The following is a 19,355-nucleotide window of genomic DNA, read 5'->3' on the forward strand; positions in this document are numbered from 1 at the left end:
AGAAGACGTAGACGCCATTAAAACCAGAGCACTATAAGTTTGATATCTTTTTGGTTGTTCCTTATTATAAAGATTTATATAAATATATAGAAAGAAACTGATAAAACAGGAACTAAAACAGAGAAGGGAGGTAAGAAACAAACAGAAAGACGGAAATATATAGGGTGTAAAAAAACTTCATGCGAGAAGACACGTGTAAGGGAAGATGACAGTAAAAAGACACCTCAGATGGCAAGTAGGGTGTTTGGCAGGTGATTTGGGGGAAAAAACAGGAAGTTTGGCGAGGTAGTGGGAGGGTTAGGTTGAGAAGGCGGTGGATAGGGTTAGGGAAACAGATAAGATCAAAGACTCCATAGGAGAACTCCAGAGGGAGAGAATTCGTGCTTGTTATACTTCTCATCTTATTACTATAAATACTCCCGCATATCCACGGGAAGAGGGGGACAGGTTACAAGAAATATACTGAGACCCTTATTGAAAAACCAGATCCAAAATTCTATACTTTCCCATACACCGTCTCAAATACACTATTCCAGTTTCAAATCAAACTACTTACGTATAAATCGTCCCAGTTTCATATAAGCGCAGAAGAGCCGTTAATATACGAAAAAGTCGAAATTCATTAATAGTCAACATCCAGATAGGCCTGAGGGTACCAAAATTGAATAAGTTTTCTTTACTCTCTTTATTTCATTGTTTTATTTATTTTCTCTATTTATCGTATTATTTGTATATAAACTAACGTAGTTAATTGGTTTTTTGTAAATAATTTGTTTTTTCTTATATAAAATTGTTTATAACCTTTTTCATTATTAAAATTTCGTCAAATATATAATATTACAAATAAATAGTAGAGGCCGTCAATTTGATGGGCGGTCCGATTGCCTAACAGCTTCCCTGACCGTACCTTTACTCCCGAATCCGCAATCTTTGGTTTAGGCTGGAGTGACGGATCAGTCCCCATACCAGGGATCAAAAGGGTCCTTTTTCCGTTAAAATTATTTTTGTATGTTTTTTTATAAAACCTACTGGCGACTCTCCTACCATATTATTTATTTATTTTCAAAAAAGGAGATTTTTTCAGGGATCTCACAATACCCTAATTGATATTCATTGTGAACCGAAATCCCTACACTAGTTTTATATATTTGCTATCGTCTTAATTTACAATCATTTAGTTACTACAAACCAAATAAATGAACTTTGTGACCCAATAGTCTAGAATCTACTCATAGGTAATAAGAAGTTTGTCACGTTTCCTTGTGGTTCGACCCTTGACTTCTCTATCTGCATTTTTAGTGTCCGTTTGGGATTACTTTGATTGAGGTGATACGACTTTAGCCTTATCAAATTTAAAGTAGATTGAAGGAAAGAGAATACCCAGTAAAAGCTTAGGAGTTCCCCCCAAACCAGCTGCAAAAATAGGGGAAAATGACCAACTGCGCAATTCCATCATCATCTGGCTACGTTTCAGACCCATTATGCAAGGATACTCGATTAAGCCTGGCTGGAGAAAGACATAAGTAACACCAAAATATAATACAAGCAAATAAAATTAGCAATGAATAATATTCGGGCTCGTCAAATTCAAAGTCCAATGTAAATACGAGCATGGTTGCTTGTCCAAACCCATCTCATCATAGACGGGAAAAGGATACACGGGCTCTGTCGTTATAGGGGCAGCCACATCTTCATGTACCTCAGTGATGTCATCATCTATACATATCTCAGCCTCTAGAGCATCAAGCTCAGCTTCCAAATCTTCACTTACCTCAAGGCTATAAACCGTCTCAAGATGCAGCTTATCTCCATAAATCAACCTCTCTATCTTATCTACTTCCTTGCTCCATGGTCCTGACGCAACAACAAGGGCGTCAGACTGATTCCTGTCCAAACAAAAAGCAAGGCATTCATCAATAGTATGATCAACAATACTAATCATATGAAAAGAAGCTTTTAAACTGGGATGCTTTAATGCTTTATCAAGAATAAAAGTGATTTTATCATCCCTAATTCGTAGTGTAAGACTCCCATCCCTAACATCTATGACCGCCCCCACTGTGTGTAGAAATGCTCTACCTAGAATAATAGGGACTTGTGAGTCCTCAGCCATATCCATAACGGTAAGGTCAACCGGAATAAAATACTTCCCTACTCTAACTGGAACATCCTCTAAAACACCTAGGGGGCGTTTAAGAGATCTGTCAGCCATTTGGAAGGTCATGTTAGTAACACGTAGTTGAGCCATATTTAACTTTTGACAAATTGAATACGGCATAACACTAACGCTAGCCCCTAAATAACAAAGGGCTTTATCTATAACAATATTACCAATATGACAAGCAATAGAGAAACTCCCTGGGTCCTTTAGTTTAGGAGGTAAATTTGCTTGCAATGCTGTGTTGCACTCTACAGTGAAGGCGACCGTCTCTACTTCATTGAAAGGCCTCTTCTTTGTCAATATCTCCTTTAGAAACTTCACATAGGCCGGCTCTTGAGTGACCAATTCAGTAAATGGCACACTAACTCGAAGATTCTTCACTACCTCCATGAACCTCCCAAACTGCTGATCAAGCTTGGATTTATGCAATCGGTGTGGAAAAGGTAGTGCAATGGCAATGGGCTCAGCTTCTTTTGATTTAGTAGTAGTTTTGGAAGCACCGTCGTTAGTTACGAGGGTTACTCAATCGAGTTCAGGGGTCACTTGATCGAGTACCCTATTTTCACCAAAAGCGTTAGCTGAAAAATGACATCATCTTCTGGTGTGGATACTCGATCAATCCTGGGTGGACTCGATCGAATATACACTTGTTTTCTCGCTTTTTCATCTTTTTACTTATCCCGTGTTTCAACTTTGCTTATTTCTTTCTCATCATCACTCAACTCCAGGTTTCCCAATCCCTTAGGATGCATGTAGGGAACCTCATCTTCACCAATGGGTATCTCCGGACTTTGATAAGTAGTACTGCTCCTCAGTGAAATAGCATTAACTTGTTCATGTGCTTGTTTACCTTGAGGAGGAAAATTGTCAGGCTGTTTCGAGGGGTTTTGAACCGCCAATTGAGCAATTTGTGTATCCAGGATCTTATTATGAACCACAACTTTAACCATTTGAGCCGCCTGCTTTTGTTCCATCATCAATGTTTGTTGCAACAAAGCCTTCATCTCTGCCATATCATTACTAGGAGCTTTTTGAGGAAGTTGCATCTCCTGAAATTGTTGACCTCCTTGGTTTTGTCTAAGAAAGTTCCCTTGTGGTCGATTACCATGATTCCGGGGCATAATATAGGCATTCTGTTGCGGGGCTTGATTAAACACATTCTAACTTCTTTCAGGTAAGAAGTTGGAATAAGGAGTACCTTGTTTGAATACTGAAGCATTAACATGTTCAATTATACTCATATATCTGGCCGCAGCATGACCATCAATCCCACATCTTTCACAAGAAACCTCCCGTTTAACCATGGCGTGAACCGTTTGCTGCTTTTCCAAGGACTGAGATGTCTTAAATTCGGCTATTTGAGCAGTTAAAGCCTCCAACTGTGCTGCAATCGCACTATCTAAACCATTCCATCTCGTACTTCCCCTTGGGTAACCATACTCAGCAGTGTGAGTAGCCATCTAATGTATCAACTTCCAGGCAAAATCATCATTAGTATTGTTTTGGAATCTCCCATTAGCAGAGGAGTCAAGTAAACCTCTATGATCGTCATATAACCCATTATAGAATTGGTTGCAAAGGAACCAAATCTAAAAGCCCTGGTGGGGAACAGAACGAACCAACCTTTTGAAATGGACCCATGCCTCATTAAAATCTTCAGTGGAACCTTGTTTAAAACTCGTGATCTGACTCCATAATACATTAGTTTTCCGGGGTGGGAACTACCTCTTGTAGAATGCAAGAGCTAAGGTATTCCAATCAGTAACACCATGAGCCTTCATGTCCAAGTCTCGCAACCATTCAGCCGCCCCATCTCGCAAATAAAACGGGAAAAGTACCTACTTCACTTGGTCTTGAGTTACTCCAGCACTCAGTGGAATGGAGAAACAATAAGCGGTAAAATTCTCCATATGCTCGGCAGGATCTTCATTAGCTCCTCCCCCAAACAAGTTTCGTTCCACCATGTTGATGTATGATGGTCGAATCTCAAAAGTGCCCTTATCCGTATTAGGAAGCTTGAATCCCTTGGGGATAAAAGCCAAAGTGGGCTCAGAGTGACTAGCAAGAGTCAGCATATTAATTGGATTTGTGGGAGAAGTTAGCTTGTCCTCTTCAAAGGACTGATGTTCTGCAAATGTAAAAAGCTCGTAATAGGCTTCAAGTGTACGCAAGTCTTCCACCTGACTAATTTCTCTCTGAAAATTCCGTCTGTACCAAAAAGTCCACTCTGGTTCAGGATCAAAAGGTATAATCTCCAACCTGTTAGACTTGGGCATACACAAAACTAACGAGAAAAATATCAAACAGTCTCAAGGAACTGATGCTCCCTGAGAGAAAAGACAAAAATAAACAAAAACAAACAGAGAAATTGTTGCCTCCCCGGCAACGGCGCCAAATTTGATAAGCCTAAACTCGTATCACCTCAATCAAAATAATCCCAAACGGACACTAAAAATGCAGATAGTGAAGTTAGGGGTCGAACCACAAGGTAACGTGACAAACATCTTATTACCAATGAGTAGATTCTAGACTATTGGGTCACAAAGTTGATTTATTTGGTTTGTAGTAACTAAACAATTGTAAATTAAGACGATATCAAATATATAAAACTAGTCTAGGGATTCTGGTTCACAATGAATATCAATTAGGGTATTTAGGGTCAATTAACTAACATGGACTAACTATCTAAGGCTATATGTCCGATCAGTGCTATATATCGTTCAGATATGCACTTAGCATGCTATAACTAAGTCGTTCTACCTAATTATTGTAAGCCTTTCTTAGCATTAATCCGGTCGGCAATAATACTAATTCGTGACACTAACTAATTAACCCCGACCGGTAATTAATTAATTAGATTGATAAACAAATAATAGGCGATAGTCGATCTAAGCAGCTAATAAATTCAATTAACCCCAATTAATATTCATCGATGCCCTTCAACCCTAAATGGAGAATTAGCTACGCATAACAATAGAAAGAACGATAAACATAATTAAAGAAAACATAAGAATCGAAATTAAAAATACCGAATAATGATTAATTGGAATATTAAAGGTATGAACGATCTTGCAAACAATAATATAAAAGAGTTTTTAGAGAGGAAACCTAAACTAAGCTAAACTAGGTTTTTAGAATAGTGAAAAGCATAACCTAATTATTGTGTAGGATTTTCCTATTTATACTATTACATAATAATTAACTAAACCGATTTAAGGAAAGTCTCATAAAAAGTGTGTCAGACTAGGATACTCGATCGAGTATTGACATACTCGATCGAGTGACTTCAACAACTTCAGCTTCTTTGTGTCTTTTCTCCTCTCATTCTTCTTGATTCTTGTGCTATCTTTCTTGTACTCCGTCTTGCCAATTCCGCGGTGCTCATTACCATCCAATTGCTCCACAAATGCATCCAATCTGCATTAAAACAACAAAAGGCGGAAGTATCGACATTTCTAAAATAAACGGCATATAATTAACATATTATAGAACAAAACCGTCTCAAAAGCAACTAAGGAGAGGCATAAATGTGTATAATTATGACTCATCAGTACAGAATATAGTTTATGGAAAAACAAAATGATGCATTTTATAAAAGGCACAGATTATGAGTGCTGGAGAATCATGGTCAAAGGACCTCGTAGCATTACTACTGTCGATGTACTCGCCAATACTAAAATAAAAGAAGAAGATGACTATGATACGACTGATTTTGCTAAAGCTCAAGAGAATTCAGGTGCAATGTCATTTTTCCAACGTGAAATTACTAAGGAAGAGTTTAGTTGCTTCTCCTCATGCTCTAGTGCAAAACAGATCTAGGATAGTCTGGAATTGGCCAATGAAGGAACGTCCCAGGTCAAGAATTATCGAATAGATTTTTTAACTCAACATTATGAGACGTTTCATATGGAAAGATATGAAAACTTCAATGACATGTCTGCCAGATTTTCAAATATAATCAATGAGTTAAGAAATATAGGAAAATACTTTATGACCGAAGATCTGGTTCGAAATATTTTGAGAAGCTTAACTGAAAAGTGGCAACCTAAAGTCACTGCTACAGAAGAAGCTAAGGATCTATCTTTGGTTTCTTATGAGAGTTTACTTGGCTCGTTGATGGCTCAGGAGTTACAACTCATCAAAAACCATGGCGATATGTCCAAGAGTAAAGGTATATCCTTACAAGCTGAATCTAGCGACAATGAAGATGTTGATGAGAATATGGGTTTATTTGTTAGACGCTTTAAAAAGAATTTTTGATTTAATCAAGAAAAGTTTTCTAACAATAAAAAGCAAGCTCCTCCAAAACTAAAATTTTGGAATAAAGGATGTTTTAAATGTGGGGAATCAATCCATATGATTAAGAATTGCCCTACGTAGAACAAGATCAAAAACAAAGATAAACACGAAAGAACTAAGAACGATTATAAGCAAGCTATGCTCGCATCCTGTGGTTGGGGAGATTTTAGGACTGATGATGAAGAAGAAGAATCAGAAGAAGAGCAAGAAGCAAATATGTGTTTTAGTCCTTACAACGATGAAGCATCGTGTTCTAAATCTCACAAAAAGAAGGACATGTGTTTAATGGCTCACCCAGGATGATCAAATTCAGAATCTGAAGATGAAAGTGAGGTAACTTTTGTTCAAATGAAGAATAAATTTCGTAAGTTGTCTAAAGATAAGATCTTAAATCCTTTTGAAGAAGTTTATGAAACTTGCGTTGATCAAGACGATGAATTAAAGGAATTACATGTGCAAATCAACGATATTGCTGAAGAGAATTATCTTCTTAAAGAAAAGGTTAAAAAACTTCTTGCCAAGAAGAGTGAGGGTTCACCAGTAGCTTCAAGACCTAGTCTTGACTCAATTGTTGAACCGGCGCCTAACTTAGTAATAAGTAATAAAAACCCTAAATTAAGTTCTCGATCTGAAGTGAACGTATCCTCAGCCAAGGATACCGTTACCTCAGGCAAGGATATCATTACCTCATATTTAGATAGAAAGATAAAATAATTAAATGAAAAACTTTCAAATTTAACTAATGAGCTTATAACTCGGAAACATGATTATGTTGTGATGAAAAATTCCTTAGCTAATAAAATTATAGAACTTCAGTCAAAACTAGATAAGACTAAGGATGTCCCTATTAAAACAGTTGAAGCATGTTCTAACTGTGAAAGGCTGACTAAGGAAAAGGAAGATCTTAATGCTCGTTTGAAAGAATCCTTTAATATTAGTCAGAATTGGAAATCAAGTGAAACTGTCTTAAATTTTCTTAATAAACAATCTGAAAGACACTTCAATGAAGGTCTAGGATATCAGACAAAGTGTCATCAAGAATATGTTAAGAAAAATAATAAGCCTTCTGATCGTGATTTTCGCAAAAGAGAATATGTAGGTTTACCTGAATATACTGTTTGTAAGTTTTTTGGTAAGACAGGACATGTTTTCTATTCTTGTGACAAAAGAAAAGCATATATGAATAAAAATGAAAACTATGCTAAATATGCTAGCCCTAATCATATGAAGAGCCAACGAAATAGAAAACAAACACAACCACAAACGAAAAAGGATAATAATAATAAACCCGTTAGAAATAGTCCTTATGTTAATCACAAACAAGGTACTAAAACCTCTTATAAATCTAATAAGAAATATGTGATTAAACAAATGTGGATTCGCAAGGATTTACTTCCTGATATTAATGAAAGAGGACCCAACTTTGTGTGGGTACCTATAACAAACAAGTAAATCTTTTGCAGGTCAAGGCGAGTAGAAGCAATTAATGGTATCTCGATAGTGGTTGTTCGAGACACATGACTTGGGATAAATCACAGTTTCTCTCGCTGGAGGCCTATTATGGTGGTAGTGTGATCTTTGGAGATAACAAGAAAAGAAAGATTGTTGGTATTGGCAAAATAGGTATCTCCAAGTCACATTCCATTGGTAATGTTCTATATGTTAAAGCTTTAACACATAATCTCTTAAGTATATCACTGTTGTGTGATCATGGGAATAAGGTTGTATTTCACTCTAATACGTGTCGTATCTTTCATGAAGGATCTAGAAATATCATATTAGAAGGTAGTAGAAAGAATAACATTTACATTTGTGATATTAATTCTATTTCATCTGCCTCTCTAACATGTATGAGTGCCTTTGTAAATGATTCAACTATATGGCATTAACGCTTTGGTCATATAGGCTCTTATAATTTAAATAAATTGAAAAAGATGGATCTTGTTGACGGACTTCCTTTCGTAATATTTGATACTGACAAACTTTGTGATATATGTATTTGTTGTAAGCATGTTCGATCAACCTTCAAGCTGAAAAAGGTTGTAAGTACTTCTAAACCCTTACAATTAGTTCATATGGATCTATGTGGACCTATGATGGTAATTAGTAGAGCTGGTCATCGATACGTGTTTGTTCTAGTAGATAATTGTTTAAGATTTGTTTGACCTATATTTTTAACCTCTAAGGATCAAACTTTTGAGGTGTTTGAATGTTTAATGAAATTGGCTCAAAACAAATATTGTCATAATCTAAAATCTATTAGAATAGATCACGGCTCGGAATTTGACAATCAAGCCTTCATTAGGTTTTGTAGAGAAAATGGAGTGGATCATAATTTCTGCGCTCCACGAACTCCACAATAAAATGGAGTCGTTGAAAGAATGAATAGAACTCTTGAGGATATGTCACGCATAATGTTACGTTGTAGTGATCAACCTAGAAACTTCTGGGCAGAAGCTGTAAACACAGCATGTTATATATATAACCGTGCTATGATTATACCAATCATAAAGAAAACCTCATACGAGCTATTACGAGGAAGAAAATCAAATATTGCACACCTAAGATATTTTGGTAGTAAATGTTTTGTACATAATAATGGCAAAAATAGATTAGGTAAATTTGATCCTCGTAGTGACGAAGGAGTTTTTTTTAGGTTATTCTACTCATATCAAGGCTTATAGAGTATATAACAAAAGAACATTATGTGTAGAAGAGAGTAATCATGTTATTTTTGACGAATCTGATATACTTGATCAATATGAACAGGAGGAACCTGAAGATGATAATAATCCAGATTTTTGGCTTACTCATAAAGCTCCTCCCGAGCTAGAAGAAAATGAAAATCAAGAGATCAATGGAACAAATGTCGAGAACACCCACAAAGCAAAGGAAGTCAGAAATCAAGCAAGGGCTAATGTTGATTCATCTATATCTTCTAAATCTAAAGAATCCCCTAAAGATTCTCTAGGACATGAAGCTAATGATAAATCAACACAAAAGCCTAGCTTGAATTCAGGGGGAACTCCAGAGGATATGGTTACCTCGGATGAGGATACCATTACCTCAGATGAGGGTAACGTTACCTCAACTCAGGGTAATGTTTTCTTGGACCAGAATGTCAGAAACCTTCTATCTATATCTAAGAAATGGAAATATAAGAGCACACATCCAGAAAGCGCGATCATTAGTGATCCAAATGTTGGAATACAAACACGTAAGTCTATTAGAAATAATATGTGTGTCTTAAAACTCTTTCCTCTCAATGATTGAACCTGAAAACATCAAGGTCGCACTAACTGATTCGGATTGGATAGTTGCAATCCAAGATGAATTAGGACAATTTGAGAGACACAAAGTTTGGCATTTGGTACCTAGACCCCCCAAATCGTAAAGTTATTGGAACAAGATGGGTTTTTAGAAACAAACTTGACTACTCAGGAGCTATTGTTTAAAATAAGGCTATGCTAGTGGTGCAGAGCTATAACCAACAAGAAGGTAATGAGTTTGATGAAACCTTCGCACCAGTAGCCAGGCTAGAATATATACGTTTATTAATTGCGTTTGCTTCTCACAAAGGTTTTAAACTCTTTCAAATGGATATTAAGACAACTTTTCTCAATGGCTATTTGAAAGAAGAAGTATTTGTTAAACAACCACCTGGTTTTCAAGATAAATAATTTCCTAAACATGTTTTTAAACTCGACAAGGCCCTTTATGGTGTAAAAAAAGCACCACGTTCGTGGTACGATCGCTTATCACAGTTTTTACTTAAAAATGATTTCAAAAGAGGATCTGTCGATAAAGCTTTATTCTTGAATAATCAAGGGTCGGATATTTTAATTATCCAAATTTATGTTGTAGATATTATATTTGGTTTTACTAATGAAAAATTGTGCAGGTACTTCTCTGCGTTAATGTAGTCAAAATTTGAAATGAGTATGATGGGAGAATTAGGATTCTTCTTAGGTCTACAAAGTAAGCAAACTCGAGAAGGTATAATTGTATATCAACAAAAATATATTAAGGAACTACTTAAGAAGTTCGGGATGGAAAAGGCTAAAGCTGTTTCTACACCAATGGTAGCAAATACGAAGTTAGAAAAATATGAAGATGGTAAGTCTGTAAATAAGACGCTCTATAGAGGTATGATATGCTCTCTTCTTTATCTTACAGCTAGTCGTCCTGATATTATGCAAAGTGAATGTGTATGTGCTCGTTTCCAAGCAAATACTAAAGAAGCACATTTAGTAGCTGTGAAACGCATTGACACGGCTGTCGCAACCCTATCAAAAATAAAACCAACTGGTCCCTATAAAATATAGTAGAGGCAGTCGGGAATCGAATCCACAGGGAGATGGGAAACTGTAGGCGAAACTAAGTCTGTCTAGGTAACCGTTTCTTGGGGTTTTGATTGTTTGAGTTCCTAACTACAAAGTTGTAAGGGAAGAGAGCAGAGAAGAGACAAGGATTAAAATGTAGAGAAATTGGCAGATAAAGAGAGATAACTAGAATAGTCGGTTCACCATGGTTTTTTAGGAATCCAATCTAGGGTCACAGGTCAGCATAAGTTTGGTCTGCAGGGTAATGAAAAGGTCCTCTCGGTTCGCTATTTGCCTTAAAACATTACTAGCTTAGCTTTCACCCTCACTAGCATGCCCTAATGTTCATTGCAGGTCCTATCCCTTCCAATCTCTCGATCTAGGTCAGGGAATAATGAAATTAACTAGCTAAATGCATCGAATCAAGCAGCTAATTACAGTTAATTGCAATGATTAACAACAAAGACTAAAATTACACCAAATCCTAATCACCTATTCATGATTCCCTAGTTACCATGGCTCCCCTATGTCCTAGCATAGAGAATTAGCTAACCATAATCATTAAAGAATCAATAACAATAAATGAAACAAAAGAATTAAGCATGGATAAATTGCTAGGTAAAATAAAGAGAAAGGATAAAAGGGGGAAAAGTAAGAAAAGAGCAAGAACAATAATTGCAATAATGAATAATTAAACTAAAGATTCGAGTTTACCGATACAAAAGAGTAGCAATTGAGTAATTAGGTCTAAAGTGTAAAGAAGGAATGAGAGAAAAGGGAAGAAGAGGAAGTTTTCAGATCCAGAAATTAAAGGTAGAAGAAGTGGTAGTTTGTTCTACTACCGTCATCCTATTTATTCTAAAGATAGGAAATAAAATATCTTTGCGTAATATACTCCCTATGGCTGAACCTACTCGATCGAGCAGAATAAAACCACTCGATCGAGGGAAATCCAGACCAAACATCTCGATCGAGAACATTAAGTGTTCCATAGAGGAACCCGAAAACACCCCATCTCGATCGAGTACAGGAACAACTCGATCGAGGATCTTCAGCAGCTTAAAGCATTCGACCGACCAGTTTCAGCAGCCAACTTGGTCGATCGAGCTGTATTAGCACAGATAAATTCTTGAACACCTTCCGAAGCCACTTCACGCATCTCTAAGTGACAGATTCCTACCTCCGATTCTTCTTTCTCAAAATGCGTGCGATTGGGACAGGTTCAGGCTCAATTTCACTCATTTTCGGTTCATGCCTGCAATTAATACAAGACAAGCCAAAGTAGACTATTCGGGGGCAATTGTAGCTAATCACTACATAAATAACATAGAAATGCGTGTAAATATAGGGTAAAAACCACATATAAAATACACGCATCAAATCTCCCCAAACCAAACCTTTTGCGTGTCTCCAAGCAAACTATAAATGCAACTAAAGACAACTAATGGAACGGGACCAACTTATTAGCTACAAATTGTCCACCCAAGCCAATTTAATGCAACAACTAACAAAGTGGCGAATGGCAAGAGCAAATGTAGTTAAATCAATTCTTTAAACTATTGAACCGCCGACCTTGCAAGACTCTTATATATCGGACTCTCACGGGTCGCTCATCACACAAATTAAGCAACCGGTAAGTATAAAAGTATGAGATAGAAAGAAGTAGAGACACTTACCTAACTCAACCTATATGAACATGCATGCAGCTGACATGACACCGATTTCTACAGACCGCACATATTCATTCCAACCAATCAGGACCAAGACATACACCAAGGACTTACATATAATGCGAGGTAAGGCAATTGGGTAAAAAGGGGCAAAATAAATTTGGATAAGTGGAGGTAAGGTCAAGCTAGTACAACTATAACCAAATAATCAATGAATTCCGCTTTGCTACTCAATACAAAACGTAGAACAGTGCCATTGTGGCAAAACATCACTCACATCAACAAAGGACTCCCCATAAAAAAGTAATGATAAGCATGGGAGTATTATTCAACGATCTTTTTCATATGTTTTTTTTCCTTCGTCATTTTTCTTTCTTTCATATTTCTTTTTCAAACTTATTCATTCCATTTTTCCAATTCACTTCTTCAATTCATACCACCTACTTCAGGTCTTTCAAAGCGAGCCAAATAGACATGGATAACAACATACTCGCAAAAACCACTGAACTAGGTTGATAGGGCAAGCTAAGTTTGGATGTAGTTAAGGGGGTCAAAAGGCAAATTTGGCTAGTGTGAAGTTAATGGGTAGTAATGAAAGAAGGGTTGTAAGTTACCTCGCCACGTGTGTCACCACCGCAAACCAAATGCATACAGGTACCAAGAAAAGGGCATCATGCACGTGCAAAATGATGTTACATGTCTTATAGAGAGTACTACTCACATCCTATATGCAACTGGTCATGAATGTCACCAGTTTATCAAGCTCTAGATCTTAGAATGTACAATAAGAGAGTCAACTCTATTCATTCAAATAAATTTAAACCAAAAATTCGTAGATTATGCACATTACCATGCCAACAAAATGTTAAGAATGTGCAAGGCAAGGGTAAAAGACTCAAAGTAGCATAAAAGTTCAACGTTCCGACTCAACCTAATTGCAAAAATAAACGTGAATTTTTTTGAATTTGATGAGTTTTTTTTGAATTAAAGCAACAATGCTTGCGAAAATAAATAGACGTGCAAACTGAAATGCAACAAAAACAACATGCAGACACAGATATGGATGCATACCTCCCAAAACCAAACCGTACAATGCCCTCATTGTATCAAAAACAGGGAAAGAAAATGCAAACTGACAAGAAAAGAAGAGGGTAAGCTCGGAAAACTTACAAGATAATCGTGAAGCGGGGACCTCCCCAAACCGACCAGCAACATGGGAGGTCAAAAATAGCCCATTAACATCGCAGCACGCGAATCAAAGAAGACAGAATTGATCTAAAGGACACAGTGTCCGATCGAGTAAAATGGGCATCAAATCTGCTCGATCGAGGAAGTAAAGCTCTCGATCGAGATATCCTCTTTTGTAAGTACTCGATCGAGAGGAAGGGATGTTCGATCGAGTATATTGAGCAGCAAAAGCGTTCGATCAAGGACAATAAGGACTCGATCGAATAGCCTATGTTAGATTCCTGCAAAAACACAACAAAAATTCTACGGGTTTGACAAAATAGCTTAAATGTTCAGCCTATTGTTCGCAGAAACTAGCATCTAAAGCACAAAAAACAGATTAAAAAGTTTGAACAAAATAACAACAAATTACAGGCTGGGTTACCTCCCGGATAGCGCAGGTTTAAGAGGTCCCGCAGGACCTTTCTGACTTCATTTATCTGGCTCATCTGGATTGTCGAAGTACAGAACCTCGACCTTGCCAACCACGTCATTTGCATCATAGTAATGCTTCACATATTGGCCATTCTCTTTAAATCTTTCTCCCTCACAATTCTCTAATTCAACGGACCAAAACTTAGTGATAACAGTCACTGTATAAGGGCCACTCCACCTGGACTTCAGCTTACCAGGAAACAAGCGCAGTTGGGCATTGAACAATAACACCTTCTGCCCGACATGGAATTCTCGAGGGTATGATCCTTTTATCGTGCCATCTCTTCATTTTCTTTTTGTAGATGCGTGAGCTATCATAGGCATTTAGCCTAAACTCCTCCAGCTCGTCTAGCTGCAATAAACAGTTTTGACAACACAACTTAGGATCATTGTTTAGTTCATGAATATTCCACCAAGCCTTACACTCTAACTCAATAGGTAAATGGCAAGATTTTCCATAAACCAACCGATATGGTGATGCAAATCGGTGTTTTAAAGGCAGTCCGATATGCCGATAATGTGTCATCTAATTTTAGACTCCAATCCTTCCGTGATTTAGAAACTACCTTAGCTAAAATCTCTTTTAGTTTGGGGATGATACCCCAAACCACGACGATGTTGGACACCGACTTTAGACAATATAGATGTAAGTTTCTTTTATTTAAAGTGAATTCCCCCATCACTTATGACGACCCTAGGGACACCAAATCGGGGAAAAATAATATTTTTAAACATTTTAATCACGGTCTTGGCATCACAGTTAGGTGAAGCAATAGCATCCACCCATTTAGACATATAATCCACAGCTACCAATATATACCTGTTACCTTTACTAGATGGGAATGGTCCTTGGAAATCAATGCCCCAGACATAAAAAACCTCGACCTCTAGAATACCATTTTGTGGCATCTCATGTCTCTTAGATATATTGCCAAAGCGTTGGCAAGGATCACAAGCTAAAACAAACACTTTAGCATCCGCAAATAAAGTAGGCCAATAAAAACCACATTGAAGTACCTTAGCCACGGTTCGCGACGGACCGTGGTGACCACCATAAGAGGATGAATGACAGCCTTCTAAGATTGCCTTGGTCTCCCACTTCGGAATACACCGTCTGTAGAGACCGTCTGCACACTCCTTAAACAAATAAGGATCATCCCAGAAGTATTGCTTAGCATTATAAAGAAAACGCTTCCTCTGCTGATAAGACAGGTCATGTGGCAGCTCGCCACGGACAACATAGTTAGCCAAATGTGCATACCATGGATCATGGTTAGTGTTAGTAAAAACAGCAAATAAGGAATCATCGGGAAAAGAATCATTAATAGGTAGAGGATCCTCTCCCTCCTGCTACGATAATCGCGACAGATGATCAGCTACTACATTCTCTGCGCCCGTCTTATCTTTGATTGTCAGATCAAACTCCTGAAGAAGGAGTATCCATCTCAATAATCTTGGTTTAGCTTCCTTCTTAGCAAGAAGGTGTCTCAACGCTGCATGGTCAGTAAAAACGATAGCTTCTTCCCCTATCAAATAAGAGCGAAATTTCTCCAGCGCATAAACCACAGCTAACAACTCCTTTTCAGAGTGGTGTACTTCACTTGAGCCTCATCCAGAGTTCAGCTCACATAGTAGATCGCATTTAAAGCTTTGTCTTTCCACTGGCCTAACACCGCTCCTAGTGCATAATCACTAGCATCGCACATAATCTCAAATGGCAACTCCCAGTTGGGAGGCTAGATAATCGTTGCTGAAATCAAGGCCTGCTTTAACCTGTTAAAGGCAGAAAGACACTCATCATTAAATACAAATGGGGCATCCTTAAGCAATAGCTATGTAAGTGGTTTAGCAATTTTTGAAAAATCCTTGATGAACCGGCGATAAAAGGCAGCATGACAAAGGAAACTCCTCACTCCTTTAACATTAACAGTAGGAGGCAATTGCTTAATCACTTGCACCTTTGCTTTATCCACCTTGATGCCCTTATCAGAAACCAAGTGCCCTAAGACAACTCCCTCATTGACCATAAAGTGGCACTTCTCCCAGTTAAGCACAAGATTAACCTTAATGCAGCGCTGCAACACTTTATCAAGGTTAGACAGACAATTATCAAAATCACTTCCATAGACGCTAAAATCGTCCATAAAGACCTCCATAATAGACTCTATATACTCAAAAAATATCCCCATCATGCACCTTTGAAAGGTGGAAGGGGCATTACATAAACCAAAAGGCATTCTACGATAAGCAAAAACACCCTAAGGACAAGTAAAAGTAGTGTTTTCCTTATCATCCGGATGAATAGGGATCTGAAAGAACCCTGAATATCCATCTAAATAACAGAAAAACTTATGAGAGGCTAACCTTTCTACCATCTTATCAATGAAAGGAAGGGGAAAATGATCTTTCTTTGTGGCGGCATTCAGTTGTCTGTAGTTTATGCTCATCCGCCAACCAGTTACTACTCGAGTGGGTATTAATTCATATTTATCATTCTTAAACACAGTAGTTCCTCCTTTCTTAGGAACCACCTGAACTGGACTCACCCATTTAGAATGACCAATAGAGTAGATAATACCTGCATCAAGTAGCTTTATTACCTCAGCCATCACAACATCCTGCATCTTCTGATTCAACCTGCGCTGACCCTGTCTGCATGGTTTGTGATCCTCCTCTAGCTCAATCTTGTGCATACAGATATCAGGGCTGATGCCCTTAATATCATCCAATGAATAACCCATCGCTTTCATGTTTTTCTTAAAAATAGCTAACAAAGCGGTCAGCTGTTTATCATCTAATTTAGCACTAACAATGACTGGATATTTCTCTATATCATCTAAGAATGCATATTTAAGATGGGAAGAAAGAGGCTTACGCTCGGGTACCTTTACCTCCATAGCGCAAAGAGTATTTACCAATTGTTCTACCCTCTCTCCTTCAGCGTCGGTGAGTTCACGCTCATCTATTGCAGCTTCAAACAAATCCAACACAACGTCATTGTTTTCCTGGTTATCTGTACACTCATCTAGCAACGTCAAAGCCTCTATCATAAACAGACTCATCAACGATATCAACTGAATAACAAGTATCCTCTATCATTGGTCTAGCAAGTGTACCTGGCAAACTAAAAGTGATGGCGTCATCCCCCACTACAAGAGTCAAACGCCCTTGTTTGACATCAATAATAGCCCCAGTTGTACATAAGAATGGTCTTCCTAGGATAATTGGGGTTCGAGTATCCTCAGCTATGTCCAAGACAATGAAGTTTACTGGTATAAAGAACTTGCCTACTTTGACAGGCACGTCTTCTAGGATACCTAAGGGTCGTCTAACCGATCTATCAGCCATCTAGAGGGTGATATTAGTCATTTTAAGGTGACCCATATTAAGTTTCTTGCAGACGGAGTAGGGAATGACACAAACACTGGCTCCTAAATCACAGAGAGCCTTATCTATCACTTTATTTCCTATGGTACAGGTAATAGAGAAATTACCCGGGTATTTCATTTTAGGTAGAGCTTTATTGAGAATTAAATTACTAGAGTCTTCCATAAATGCAACAGTCTTGAATTCACTCAGCTCTCTCTTATGCGTCAAAATATCGTTCATGAATTTTGCATAAGATGGTACTTGGGTAATTAGCTCGGTAAAAGAAACGGTCACCTGAAGATTCTTGACCACATCCACAAATTTACCGTACTGTCGCTCGACCTTAGCATCTTTCAGACGTCCTGGATAAGGAAGTCTGGTAACAATAAGCGGATCTGCGACTTACTGTAACACCCCCGTACACCAGAATGCCTTACCAAGGACCATCCCCGTGTCTGAAGGTGTCACCATCTCGGTTTCCCGAGGAAGTAGATCAAATATGACAATAAAAGAACATTTACATTGCATTAATGTGTTTATATAACATAACTCTGTATACATCCCTGTATAAAGATAAGAACTACTACACTCGTGTTACAACACTTCTAGACCAGTAGCGTGATGACTCGATCCCTCCAATCCTAGCAGCCACAAGCAACAGTACCTACTAAGCTTGCTGCTCACCATCCCCGAATGGATCACCGCAAATACCACAAAACAATATGGGGTCAGTACCGACTAATCAAACGTAATGCAAATAAACAATGTAATCAATTGATCATCCTTTAACCCAGTCTCCCGATCTCGCAGAGTAACCAACTACACACTGTAGCCCTGCCAGATTACCCATCGCAACAGGTAATCCTCGCCGCCAGTGGGTGACCGCAGCCCATCCCACCTAGTCCAGCTCATCAACGAGCGACTAACAATCTCTGTCCCTTAATGTGCACATCCCCTCCCGTGGCGGGTTCCACGGAGGGTGAACTAAGGTGTGAAACCACTCCCGCAAGTGACTCCACCACAAACACAACACACACAGCATCACAGCTATCACAACATCTCCACACCAACACCGTCACAACAACACCCGGACACCGATGATCAACAGATAACAATAATTATGAAACAATAATAATCTCAATCAATTAACAGTACTAAGTAGGGAAACCCTACCTCGTCACAAATCATGAAATACATCCATACACAGCCAAGCAGGACTCCAATATGCATCCTACAACGATAATCACTTCTTATTACACAACTATCCTCAAGAAACTAACCAAAAGAGACACAAGGCAGAGACTTACCTAACAACGCGCATCGACGGTGACATAGACGACAACCACGCACGCTATCCTTCCTAAGCGAATCCCGTCCTTCCCATGGTGGAGGTTTAGGCTATATACATGAGAGTGTGTAGAGATGGGGTGATAGGAGAGGGAGGTAGGCTAGGGTTAGAGAAAGAGGAACTGTCGAGGAAATGGGAAATGAAATGAATCTCGCGAACTTGCGTTTTATATTATCGCGTCGACAGCAGCCATACTCGGTCGAGTACTGGAGTACTCGGCCGAGTAGGCTCTACTCGGTCAAGTATAGGTGATACTCGGCCGAGTAGCCTCTAATAGGTCGAGTAAGCAATCCTATAAAGCTCATGTTATAAGCCTGATCCCTCACCCATTCATCCCTACTGTCTGCCTTGGTCAACACGGTCGGTCAACAGAGTCCTTGAATATCCTGGATATTACAGTCTTCCCCCCTTAAAAGAACTTCGTCCCTGAAGTTCAGCCCACACGCCACTCACCACAGGGTTACGCACTGTGACACTATCCACCTACATAAAGGCGTACGAACTCAGACCATCCTGACATTACC

This window comes from Silene latifolia, chromosome Y (assembly GCF_048544455.1).
Source record: "Silene latifolia isolate original U9 population chromosome Y, ASM4854445v1, whole genome shotgun sequence".
NCBI classification, from domain to species: domain Eukaryota; kingdom Viridiplantae; phylum Streptophyta; class Magnoliopsida; order Caryophyllales; family Caryophyllaceae; genus Silene; species Silene latifolia.